The sequence below is a fragment of the Cyrtonyx montezumae genome, unplaced genomic scaffold (genome assembly GCF_038088225.1).
Source record: "Cyrtonyx montezumae isolate F1298 unplaced genomic scaffold, pur_monq_1.0 scaffold_10, whole genome shotgun sequence".
NCBI lineage: Eukaryota > Metazoa > Chordata > Aves > Galliformes > Odontophoridae > Cyrtonyx > Cyrtonyx montezumae.
The window spans coordinates 25,821,871-25,835,779 of NW_027071826.1; positions in this window are offsets into that span (position 1 = coordinate 25,821,871).

Below are 13,909 nucleotides of genomic sequence, written 5' to 3' on the forward strand. Positions count from 1 at the left end.
GTACATTCACAATTAATGAAAATATGCAAATAACACAAAGCTCGAGATTTATGACCCAATAAGATTTCTAGAATCCTAGTGTGAAAGTTCTAACTACAGCATTAGTCCTGACAAATAATGATTAATTTTAGAATAGTTACTATCTCTGGTACTCATTTTCTGTAGAAGCGTTTATTGAAACATCTACTTGGGATTTGATACTTGAAAAACACAATTTTTCTGTTTGTATTTTCCCATACAAAACTAAATGAATTAGCTTTTTTCTGGATATGTTGTGATCATACAATATACTCCTTGCTGATAGGTTTAGTTCATTTGTATTAAAAAATTGAAACTTCTTTCGTAGTTTTAGATTAAAAAATAGTTTCTCTTGATGGGAAACGTGAGCTTGCAAGGAACTCTGCATTTGTATTTGGGACTTAAGATGCGATGTTTATATGTATCTTGATTCTCAGATTTTGGCCTAAAGCAATTGAAATTCTGCGAGGAAAACTGAGTGCTTGATTCAGCATCCTGATTAAGCATCCTTGAGGAATTTATATGATACAAAACTTTAAAGTGAGGTCTGGATACTATTTAGAACGTAGAATGACCTGTAAGCTTGACTTAAAACACCTACTGCACTAGAAAATCGTACTACTTGAAAATAAGGTGGAATTATTTCTTTTTTACCTACATGTATGAAAAGGACGTTTCTAAAACTTAGAAGAATAATCTAAGCCTTAGTACTCTTTCACTGTGCTTTGTTTTTCCATACAAATTTTCTAGATAGACTTGAAAAATCACTGATACATTTAAGGAATCTTTGGTTTAAAGCTATAAAATCAGCACAGAACAACATATTTGAAAGATTACAATTGTGAAAAAAAAAAAGATTACAATAACATATTACAATTGTGATTAATAAAATGAATATAACAGGAGTATGTGAGTTAGAACTACCAGAGGCAGATATATTCAGGAAAACAAAGAGTGTTTAAACTTTAACTAAATGCATTAAAAAGGCATTGTGATCATTCACTTAATGTTACCATAACTTAGGACTTAAGTCAATTATATTGATTGCAGCTGTGACAGTGTAAGTATATAAATAAGTTAAACTTGTGGGAAGATATAGTATCTTTTTTTAGGTATATGTTAAGAAAGGAATCAAGCTTTTGGATTGTAAGCTCTTTTGCTATCAGAAATTGAAGAAGCAATCTTTAAAGCTGAGTCCTATTGAACAAATGCTGTGAATGGAATAAAATACCTTAATAAGACTGTCAGAAATAAGATACTTGATACCAAAATATCTATTAAAGAAAAAAGATGAGATGAATTATGGTGTTCCATGAAACTATTATCTCTAGGATTTTTTATTTTGGACAACTGATGATGTTAATTTATTCTCCAGTCTAATCTTTTGGAAGGCTTCTTCATTGTTTGTTTTGATTAGTTTTTATATTTTGTGTTTACTTGGTTGTTTGTGAAATTTTGGGACATTACTGAAATTAAACTTCAAGTTATTTTTATTTTAATGATATATAAACTAAGTTTTGTGCTTAATATCATAAATGTGTTTCAAACTCAAGCTACAGATATAAAACAATTATCTGGAAAACTTACACGAAGAAGAATTGTGCCTAGATACAATTAATTTGAAATGAATACTGAATTACCATCTGAAAAAAAGGTCTTGCAACAAGATTTAGGACTATACTCCCTGATGAGAACCATGAAAATTGTTAGAAGAAGGATTACCTGTAACTACAGGAAGCTCCATTTATTATTATTTTGACTTATTTTTTCCCTTCATTTTCCCTTCTCTTTAAGTGTATTTATTAATGGGAGACCTGATTCCCTTTAATTTTCAGCATAATTGGACAGATATGCTTAGAAAGCTTACTACTTAAACACTACTCTTGCTGAACAACCTGCAGTATCTATTTCAAAATGTGAATTATTTTTTTCCTATGTGTAGCATTTTTGTGTATGATATGTTATATATGATGCCTGTCAGATGTCTCCCCTTTATTATTTCTGACTAAATTTCAGATGAACTTTTAAGTGGAAATATTTTCTTCAATTTTGAAAGCTAGAACTGTTGGAAGCTCAACAGTCATTGTCACAAGATGGTGTGAATATACCATTAAACCTTAATTAGTTACATAAGTCTTATTTTCAGGTTGAAATCACAGAACAATACCATAGAAAAACATAGAAGATTTCATTGAATATTTTCTTTCTCTACCGGGTAGGACTGAAGGTACACGAGATCTGAGAATACACTTGAACTGCTAAGAGCTGTTTGCTTAGGGGCTTTTTCTCTTTTTTTTTTTTTTTTCCACAGTCCTCTATCAAAAGGGATTACAGAAGTACTAATTCTCAGCTAATTCCTTTGCTTTATCTTTACTGTCTTCATTGATAGTATCCAAATTATTTCAAATTGTTTTTGATCTATATTTGTGTTTGAATAAGTGAACAGCAATTTGGGAGTACAAACTATAGATCTCTGTGTTATTTCAGATGTTCTAAAGCATTAGGATTTCCTTACAAAATTGACAGATATGACATCAGATCTGCTGGCTGTAGACATCAATTTTTAAGCAGTTATGACTTGCTTATCAGACAACCTAAGCAACCAGGATTTGTAATAAACTGGTTGGGCAAACATTTGAACCATGGTGTCTTAATCTTGCCATACGTATAAGAACCTCATCTCCCTCCTGTTTTTGGAATTAGACAGACACCTTAATAGATGAGTAAGGAGCTCATGGGAAAACTCAAATAGGGGAAGAAATTTTACAAAATGTAGAAAGGACCTGCTAGTCAAACTGAGCAGAAAGATGGAAATGTACAGGCAAAGGAAGCAGGGACACATATCTCAAGGGGGAATGGTTTTAAACTAAGACAGGGGAGATTTAGGTTAGAAGTTTTTCACTCAAAAGTGTGGTGATACACAGGAACAAGTTGCCCAGAGAGGTTGTGGATGCCCCATCCCTGGAGGCATTCAAGATAAGTCTAGATGTGTCTCCGGGCTGCCTGGTCTAGAGGTTGGCAATCCTGCCCACAGCAAGCAGGCTGAAACTGAATGATCTTTGAGGTCCTTTACAAACCAGGCCATTCTATGATTCTATGATAAAGGCTTGACTGCTCTTATTAACTTTGGATCTAACTAGATGTCCTGCCTCATGCCCAGCCTACCCAGCTCCCTGTTTGGAATGAGCTTCTGGCTGAGGAGGCCGTGATCTGTTGGCTTCAATGAGAGCCCACTGTGACTTCCAGCCCCAGGAAGAGAGACCTGTTGACAACAAAGATCTTCCACATGGGCTGTGAGAACAAGCTGATATCATAACAGTGACACAGAAGGTTTGTACCTGAACAAACAATGTGGTGTGTATGTGATTGTTCTTTTTAAAGCAAGTGTTGATAAATATTAAAAGGAAACATATAACTGACTTAAAGTAGATAATTAATTTACCCAGTGATAGAGAGAAACATTTGTATTAAAGCTTCTCCTTTCTGTTTTCTCATTTAAGGTCGAATGACCTAATCAAAAGTTATGTTCAGTGATACTTAACTTCCTGTTTGAAACACCTTATTATACAGATTATTAATTGTATAATATTTTAGATAAAGTAACTATCTTTTGGTTATGAGTTGTTAACATTTTACAGTATTTCCTCTTTTCGTTTTAATGAGAAATTTAAGATAGGCCTGAGATTGAGCTAGCAATGGAAGTTTGTTTGAAATAAGAATATCTGTTCTAGAAAGAACTGATTTTAATATTTCACTTATTTCCTCTAGAAGGCTACTTATTACTATGATTATATTCTCAATGTGATTTTGACATCTGTGTTTTAAATTTTTAGTTACAATGAGTGTCTTATGTTTTGTTAATATCACATTTCTTACTTTTGAAATGTGAATGTTCATTATTTATAAGTCTCTTGAATCTATTATTCACTGAATGCAAAATGTTAAAATAATAAATTATAAGAAAATAATCTGACCTCTTGAATAAAGTGCTGCTTTTCCTACAGTACCTAGAGTGTGTTTTATTCATACCCTAGCATAGTGTTTTATGAATGACACTCATTAGTTGGCTTGATAATTCAAATGTGTTTGCTCTCAAAGCTTGAAATATAATTGTACTGCTACTACTAAATATATTGCTTTAAAAATGTGATTTGCACATGCCTACCATTCTGAAAATAAAATAGGTTAATCTAAGACATAAAACTGTTATTTATACGTGAGTTTAATCTACAATGTTTGTTAGAAACTTACTTTCTCTTCTATATGCCCCTGAAAATGTATATTCTTTGTTTTCATTTAAAATAATTTAAAATAAATTAAATATAGAATTAACTAAATATTTATTTTTAAATGTATTTTTTGAATCTCATTAAAGAATTCATTACTTGAAAAAAATTGCCATTGTTTATAATATAAAATATTATATTTATATATTATTAAATTAATCTTCAGCCATCTCTAGAAAGCAGCAACAAGAGAGATTATATATGTACATAAAATAAAATATACATTTTGGAGAGATTATATATATATATATATATATATATATAAAACTTGTAAATGTGTAATAAAAAGATGCATATTATTTTCTTGATTCATAATCTGGGGTAAAGTTCGGATCCTGCAAAAGGAGCTGACAAATACTTTACTGCTGAAACTTTCAAAAGCAGAAGTCATACCTTGGGTGGAATGGAATGGAATAAACTGATTGGAAGAGATCTTCAAAGATTATCCAAGTCCAACTGCCTGACCACTTTGGAGCTAATCAAAAGTTAAAGCAGACTGTTGCTGGTTATATCAAAATACCTCTTGAGAATAAATATTTATGTATATTAAATATCAGGAAGAATACTTGTTTATATTACCTCTTTTATATTTCCGTACAGATGCAGTAACTTTACTTTTCAGTAGTAAGATGTCTGAATAGTTTAATATTTATAATTATATTTATTATTAAAAAAGTAAGTTAAATTCTGTTAAATCAGTTATTTTGACTGGCTGGAGTTTACCTGCGCATTTAGTTTTATCTTCTACTCTGGTTTCTGTCTTTGACATCACAAAGTCAACAGAAAATCACTTCTGGCAGCTGGAATCTAATCTTAGTAGTGCATATGTTTCTTACAGTTCAGCATTTCCAAATACCTCTATCAAACATTCCTTATATGCATCCATTCTTGTTTTGTTGTGTTTTCTGCTGGGGTAGAGTGATTTTTCAACATAATTGTTTTGGTGCTGTGTTTTGATTTTGGATGAAAATAATACTGATAATACACTGATATTTTAGTTTCTACAAATTAGTAGTACTTGTGGCTTCCTAAGAGAAATCTTCAGCCAAAAGTACTGGAAAATCCTTGTAAACATGCATGTGATTTTGTCAACCCACTATCATTTTCAAATCTTGTCCCTGAACAGAATAAAAAATGCTCTGCCTCCTTTCTGCAGTATCACGTTACTTGTTACAACGTTTGTAAGCCCTAGCTGGAAAATCTACACTGAATTCAATCAGCATACTAAGGAACTGCCATCCTTCATACTTTAGTGAAAAGTCTTTTTTGATTTGACTGCTCTTTGAAAAGTGAGATAAAGAATAGCTTCAAAAATCCCATGGATTCTTTTGCTCATTTGCTTTAAAACAAACAAACAAACAAAAAAACAGTATGGTTATGCAGCTTTTCATATTGGAGATTTGGAAAAAGAATAACCAAAAACTATAAAGAGGAGAATAACAAAATTAATAACAGCGAATATTCCAAATCAGTTCATAGCCTGTGAGTCCAAAACTACGTGCTTTTGCTTTCAGAGCAAATATATTAATTCTCAGTCCAAAACTAGTTCAAATAATTAAATTAAAACATGTGACATACGAAGACAGTTGAATATTTACCTAAGGATAGGGCAGACTCTGTGTATATCTGTAAAAGCTGGAGCTGAATTACTAGTTCCTTTTCCAGAGCAAATTTATGCCGACGTAAATACCAGTTGGAAACCTGATACTAAGCTGAAAACAACTTCAGAAACGACTTCCACTTTGAAAGCAATGTCTAACACCATGAATCTCATGAAATAATCTCTTGTGAAGTTCCAGAAGAATTTTGTATAATCAAGATGCCATAATCCACATCAGTTGGGAACTGAGAATTATATCAACTGACTGACTTGTTCCTTCTGAGCTTTCCTCTTTCCCCCTTTGAATAACTGCAGATAACTTGCAAAATGTACATTCATATTTCCTGTGCAAATCCAGAAAATCTCTATCATTTCCACACAGTTCTTTGAACTCTTTCCATATACTTGCCAGCGAGCAATTATGCTATAAAAATCTGTGAAAAACAATGACTCACCACTTTCAAATTTCAGGCACATGGTTAAATCACCTCCTGCACAGTGAGCATGGCTATGCTCCCTTCAGGCAAAGCTACTTAAAAGAAACTCACTGAGGATAAGAAACACCATCAGAAGTATAGAATGCAGAGCTAGATAGCTCATCATACATGCAGGATGCCTCTCACATTATTCTGAGATTTCAGTAACATTTCCATCAGTTATTACAGAGAAAAGTGAGTCTTCTACATATAATCAACATTTTGATTATTATAATTTTATCTTTCTCTGATTCCATAAAAATCAAGTAACTATGTATTCTGAATATTTATGTGAATTTGTGTGATTAGTTCAGGAATTGTTCCTCTACCACTTTGACATACATTGTTTGACTTACAGTGGAAAGCAGAGTTGGTTTGAAAATTTGACCCTTGAGGGCCAAAATCACAGTGATTATCCAGTAATTACTCAACAAAAAGTCCTTGTCATGTTGTGACTTAAAAAACCTAAAATATTGCAGAAATTTTGGAATTATGTATCACTGAGATGAGTGCTTTTATTTAGTTACGTATTTTCATTTGATTGAATGCATGTGAATACCACTGGGATTATGGCAGGTTTGCAGATTATGTATTTGAATTATTTAAAGATATTTAATCCACCTTTCTCTAATTGATGCTACTAAAACAAACCAAATTAGCTCGTATCTGTTTTAAAAAACAGCCAGTATCTGACCAGGGAAAGCATTGCAAACATGCCTGGTTCTTTCATTGAAGCAGCATGTAACATTGTGTTCATATTAAAGTAACCACACTGATGAAAAAAAATTGCATCCTCCTTCATTCCTGCAAGTATTTTCTTACCCTGTTTGGTACACCTGTTGTTACTATATATCCCAGTTAGCATTTTTTAACACATCATCTGCCTAGAAAGGAGTGCAGGAATATCTCAACAAGCAGCTACTGGCAGACAATGAAAGCTTTCATAGAGTGTGAACCAAAGATTACAATGTTGAGTTCACAGCTGATATTACGTTTAAAAGCAAGTGTCCAATATTTTATACAACAAATTTTCAAATATGTTTGTACTTGTGTAGATAGTAAATCCTGGTCAGATATTACAAAGATGAAGAATAAAGAAAAACAGTAAGATAATCAGCAAAAGTTGGATCACTTTGTTAACTGTACTTTCCTATAAAAATACATTGCAGAATACTATGGAATCAGCAAGTAGAGATTTGCTTTATATGAGAAAATGTGTTATACTGCATTTGGTTCTTATGTGATATTTAAATCATTATGAAATGAACTCAGACCATCAAGCTTGTTTCAATTTACCATTTATCATTAGATGATGCAGAAAATATAGCAACATTTCAATCTGTTCTTACCATATCACCCACACAATTTATTTGTATTGATTTGTACACTTTGTCTTTTTATTTTTAACACATTATCTCTCAACTCAAATTCAGAACATTAGAGAATAATTGAATTCATATTAAGGTAAACCAAATTCTTAAATAATAATAGCACAGGCCATTTGAATCTGCTCTCATAACAACAAATCCTTTTAAGGTCCCCAAAGCAAAATTAATGTCATCTAGTATGCACAGGGGGGCAGAGGGAGGGTAGAAACTAATTCAAAGTGAATTAATCTGCAGTTCATTAGCAAACACTAATGTTGCTTTTGGGAATGAGGAAATTAGCAGGATTATAATTATAAGCAACAAGTGTCTTCATAAACATCTAATTGCTTGTCAAAGATGTACAATATACTAAATAAGGCTGTTAGGTAGAATAGTTGCATACCGTAAATCAAGTTTTCAGCTGAACAACAGATTTTGTTTATAATGTAATACTTTCTGAAAAGACATTGCAACGACCAAAACAATTTCACAGGTGGCAGCAGGTCTGGCAAATTGTAATAAGAAATGTAATAAGAAATTAAAGCACAATTTCTTCCTTTGTCTTTGCAGCTTAAGCAACCTAAGCATACAGCTATGGCCAGACACCACTGTCAGCTGAGTCCTCTGGTAGACAAAAAACCCACATTAGTCAGTGAGGGAAAGCAGTTCAAAGAGAAGTCCTCATGTATTAAGCCATCTGGGTTTGGCTGTGTCCAGGCACACGCAGACACAGGACTGAAGAAGACAGAGACAAGCTCATTGTCAGTAAGTCACTTTCTTTAGGAGTAGCAAAGAGATTAGCTGCCAAGGGAATCAACCTAGATAATCACTCCTATGGGGGCTTGTTAGGTTATACAGCAGACTTCCTGCAAAAACCTTGAATAACAAGCAATCCTGTTAGGCAGAAATCATTATGATGCCTGTGGTTACTCTAACCAGTCTCTTCTAGCAGGGTCATTTCATGGAATACAATAGAGAGCATCAAGAGGATTTAAAAGAGCTATGTTGCCTAGAAACTAACTGAGCCTCTTTATGGAGGAAAAATTTCTACATGCAAAACTCTTCAAAGTCTCTTTTGTTTCAAGAACTTCACAGGCTGCATTTTGGATTCTGATTCCAAAGGGGTCTGTGGTTGCTACAGGAGATCAGTTTTTTGCAAAACCCACTTGATACAAATTTCATGAATGCAAAATCCAAAATCCATTGATTCTGGAAAGTCTTATGTGAATACCTTGAAAGAGAAATATTTTTACATGTATTTTATGCCTGATCTAAATTTGATTTGCACTTTCTGCCTCATTTTTATTGTTTATTAGTTTAAAATTTGTCATCAAAGATTCAGCCATTTGCAAGATATTGGGAGTGACACTCAAATGTGCAAACAGAGTAGTAGTTTCTGTAGCTACATAGATCTAGATTAGTGACTGTTGTGTTTCTTCTAAATGTGCTCTGGACAAAATTCTCAGGCAACTGCAAATATAAAATAGACCATTTAAATAAATAATAATAATAAAAAAACAACCAACAACCAAAAACATAGTAATGTAAAGAAGTACACTCTGAACTGACATCTAAAGTGTAAATATTTAGATATTCTGTTCTATATTTCTTTATCTCTATAGGAACCACAGAGAATGAGGACAGAAAAATTAGTAATGATGAACTGCATTCTTCTGCCTTAGCCTCTAACGCTTTTGAGCCAGTTAGTATTCTCAGTACTGGATCTTAACACTATTTTCTCTGATTAAGAAACAAAGAGTTTCCTGTGATTTTAATGTGATAGATAAATCATAAAGTCATGGCTATTGTGGATTATACGGGGTATAAAAAGAACTATAAATTGTTATGGACAAATTTTTAATACATAACTGAATATACTAGAGAATATGTCTAGTTTGTACTTGCACTTACAGGGATTGTGCATAAACTTTGAGTAATCATGCATACAAATGACAAGAGTGAAAACCATGTACAAATTTATGCCAACAGGCATGAAGGTAAGCACAAATTTACATGGAAGACTGAAGCACATTTAAGGTTAAAAGTGGAAAGTGGATTTTGTTACTGTTAATGACTTGATATTTGGATTTCCCATGAACAAATATGGTATCTATGACTTGTTTCTATTCACCCATTATTCAGATAATTACAATGTTAGGTAAGTAACAAAAGTAATCACTGTTTAAGTGATTCGTGTCTTATATGAAGGACCCAAAATATTTTGTTAGTTGTTAATCATTTTGATCTAAAAAATGCATTTTTCCACTGTTGTTTTGAACATTCAGTAACATATTAGTAAAAACAACAGAATTTGGTCCCATGGCAAGTTCAGATATATAGGATAAACTTTCTGTAAAACTTTTTAGTGTGTTTGGAAAACAGCCTACATAAATTATAGTAAAGGGAAAGAGGAAACGAGCAGAATGGAAAAGGGCAGCAATGATGACACACACAGCAGCAAAAATGGCTTAGATACTTTGCACTGCTTACAAAGTTATGCTAACACAGCAGTAAGAATAATGAGCTGAAAGTGGCTTATTTCTTATGACTAGGTTAAGAAATTCTCCAAATAAAATGGACAGTTGTGACCCAAATGTATGCAAAAGCACCAAGTCACAGATATGGAAATACCATTCAAGAACAAAGACTGGAAAAACATCGTTTTCAGCTACTTTTTAGGGACAACTGATTTACTTTAAACCATCTACATTGCTTTCTTGTTAAATATTGTTATTAAAGTACTGCTGCTGCTCATAGTTACCAATAACTTCAGAGTATTACGACCTTCGATATTTCTGTAGGTACCTTAACTGTAGCCCATTTAACATTCATCATAACGAATTATTTCTACAATGTAAGATAAAGTACTTTGACTGAAAAGTATTTTTGCTCCATGACAGACTGAAGGATGTTCATCTTTCCCACTTTGAAGTATGCTCACAAATTGACTAAATATCATACTGCTATTGACTTGTTCTGCTTGATCAAGGAAGCACAATAGACAGAAAAAAATAAGACTAGGGAAGTAGAACAAGTAGCATTCTTCCTATCAAGTAGGTTACTGTGGCTAATAATGTTACTATTAGAGGTCACTTGTTCAGAGAGAATGAGGAACAGTTTTATACAGTCAGTCGGTTAAAACTTGCTGAGAATTTAGTGGAAAAAGAATTACAAAATTGTCTTCAAATGAGCTTCATTTTTCAACAGAAAGTGAACTACCTCATCTTAGAAGTAGCTTTAATATTCAGTATAGTAATATGATATTTTGATAGGATAAGAGGGATTGATTTTAAAGTGAAAAGAAGGGGGTTTAGGCTATATGTTCGAAAAGAATACTTCACACTGAGAGGGGGTGAGGCACTGGAACAAGCTGTGGGTGTCTCATCCCTGGAGGCATTCAAAGACAGGATTCGTACAATTCCAGGCAGTCTGACCTCGTGGCTGGCAATCCTGCCCATGCCAAGGAGGTTGGAACCAAATGATCTTTGAGGTCCCTTCCAACCCAAACTATTCTATGGATCTATGATTCCACAATAGTCAAATGAAAATTAGCTTTACAGATATCTAATTTAAAATCTTTATTTTTATGTATGTTTTTTACTTTGTAACTAATTTTATTGGCTTTGATTACCAAATTGTAACAAGTATGGCTATCTAAGCAATGTACAAGTCATTGCAAGGTTGAGTGTGTTAATTTCACTTTGAAAATACTATCATTCTTTTTTTTTTTCATTTTTTTTCTTTTTCTTTTTTTTCCTCAGCGTAAGATTCTAAGGTTTTAACAACCAGAGCTGAAATTGACTTAGTTGATATAAGTTTGGGAGAATTTATCTTGTAAAACACATCACATTTACCAATTTGCATTGATTGCTTTGCTGTACCTAAGGAAAAATCCTAAGCATGCAAGAATGTGTGAGACTCAAAAGTCAGCTCAGTGAGGCAGTGGGTAGTGTGTTTCAGCAGTGGCAACGTGAAAAACCAGGCATATTCAGATGTTCGGGCAGGTTTTTTGTGAAGGCAGCATGCAGACAGTTTTTCATCACAGGAGAAAATACACGGCTAAGTGTGTTGACTATGTTGCAAAATAGCGTTTTGTTGCTGAGAGTTTGCTCTATCAAATACTGATTTTGTTCTCTTTGTATCTGTTGTAGTTTCCATGGAAATAAATAGGAGGCGTTACTTTGGTGCTAGCAATGTAGAAGAGGTTCTATTAGCACAAGATGCATGGATGACAATAAAATATTTTCCATCCACATAAAACAGAAGAAAAATAAAGCCAATTTACTTTGTTGAAAAATAAAAAGCATTCTTTTAGTATGTGAATAATGGAGTAGAAAAATAATTAGTTTTAACTTGACAAAAATTTTGGAAGTGAACACTGACACCTAACAAAGTTTATGTTCATTGTGTTATTGTTTTTGAAATACCATTTGACAAATTCTGGCTCCCTGAAACTTTCTGAAGCAGTATGGTTGAGTTACATACAGCATTTCTGTCATTATCAAGGATAACACAGAATAGCTATTATCTTTTATTCTAAAAAGTTACCATGTTTCCATTAAGTTTTGGTCAACAAGATGGCCATTTTCAATGGCAAAATCTATAGGAAACTGCCTGAACAATTAGAAGCATAAATAGTGCTTTATTTTTCTTGTATTTTTGCCTCTATTTGAACTAATGAAGCAATAAAAATACAAGTAAAAATTATGGATGTGGCTGTTCACCTGCCTAATTCTCCTTTGAATGTTCTTTCTTGGAGTGTAATTTTAAATTAACTTTCATTTGAAAAACTGTTTGGGAAATATTTGGACCAAAGTACAGTGAGCACAAAGTATAAAGGTAATTTAATATAATTAGGCTGAAGTCTACATAGAACAGTTAAAACTGTGAATGTAAAATGCTGGTTTTGATTAGACAATGTATTTTCTTCAAGATGGATTGGGTGGATTAATTTGAAGTCTTTTTTTATTTTTATTTTTTTTTACTGTGCACTGTTAATAGATCATAATTAAATACAGAAACATCCCATCTGAAACACTTATACTGCAGCCATATCCTTGATAGAATAATTAAACTGCTTTGGTGTTTGCTACTGTTTAGTATGGTGGCAGAGTAAGTTAGAAAAGTGCCATGCTATTGGTATATTAGGGAATATCAATACTGAAGTACTAGGGAGTTATAATGATGCGTAATCTTCTAAAGTTTTAAACTTCTGAGCTTCCATATCATTATCTAATCTCAAAGGTTTTTTTTTGTCATGTGGCATTTTAGAATGCCATGAAGCTGATTGAAGAATACCATGGACTGATGCCTTGAAAGTGATACTATCAAAATTGCAGAATACCCACATAATAATGATAGAGGTATTTTTATTTCACAGATTTGTTAAGTCAGCTTTTAAATCCACAGAGTTGTCAGCACAACAACTTGGAGCAAGGTGTTCTACAACTTCTTTACTCCAGTGCAATGAATGTTCATTTCAACCTCGTGCATTTCCACATGCCCTCATACTGAGATGTTGTAACAAGTAAATCTACATTAAGCCTCTCTATGCCTCTTATTACTCTTTAGAACTCCAACATATTCATCTTTTTCTTTTTTCTATACTGTAAATTCCTCATTAGATATTCCTTACACATAAATGCAGATATCTTTATTGAGCTTAATGTTTTATTCTTTGTGACATAAGAGTCTGTACTGAACACAATTCTGGAATTAGTTGTAGAGTATGTATGTAGTGCCATAATGTCTATTGCTATTATCATTACTTTCTTGGTAACTTCAGGGAGATTTTTCAGTAAGACTTATCTTCATTACTTCTGAATTTTTCAATTCAACTTTTCTGCTAAATTGCTGATGCCAAAGCCATTAGTAATACCAGATAATTTGAAATCTCATTTCTATTCAAGCAACTATATTAAAAGGAAGAATGTTTAAAGGAAGCAAAATGGTAGAGTTACCCCCTAGATAACTTTAGCATTCGTATCAGACAAACTTCCAGTTTTATTTTGTCAGTATTCCATAAGCGTTTTAAATGGGAAGACAAAATAGATAAGCTAAATATATTATTTCAAAAATATCAAAGGTTAAGTTGTTCAAAAGTGTGACTCAGTAGGAATTTCAGATATTTAACATTAATATATTTCATTAATTAACATTGAA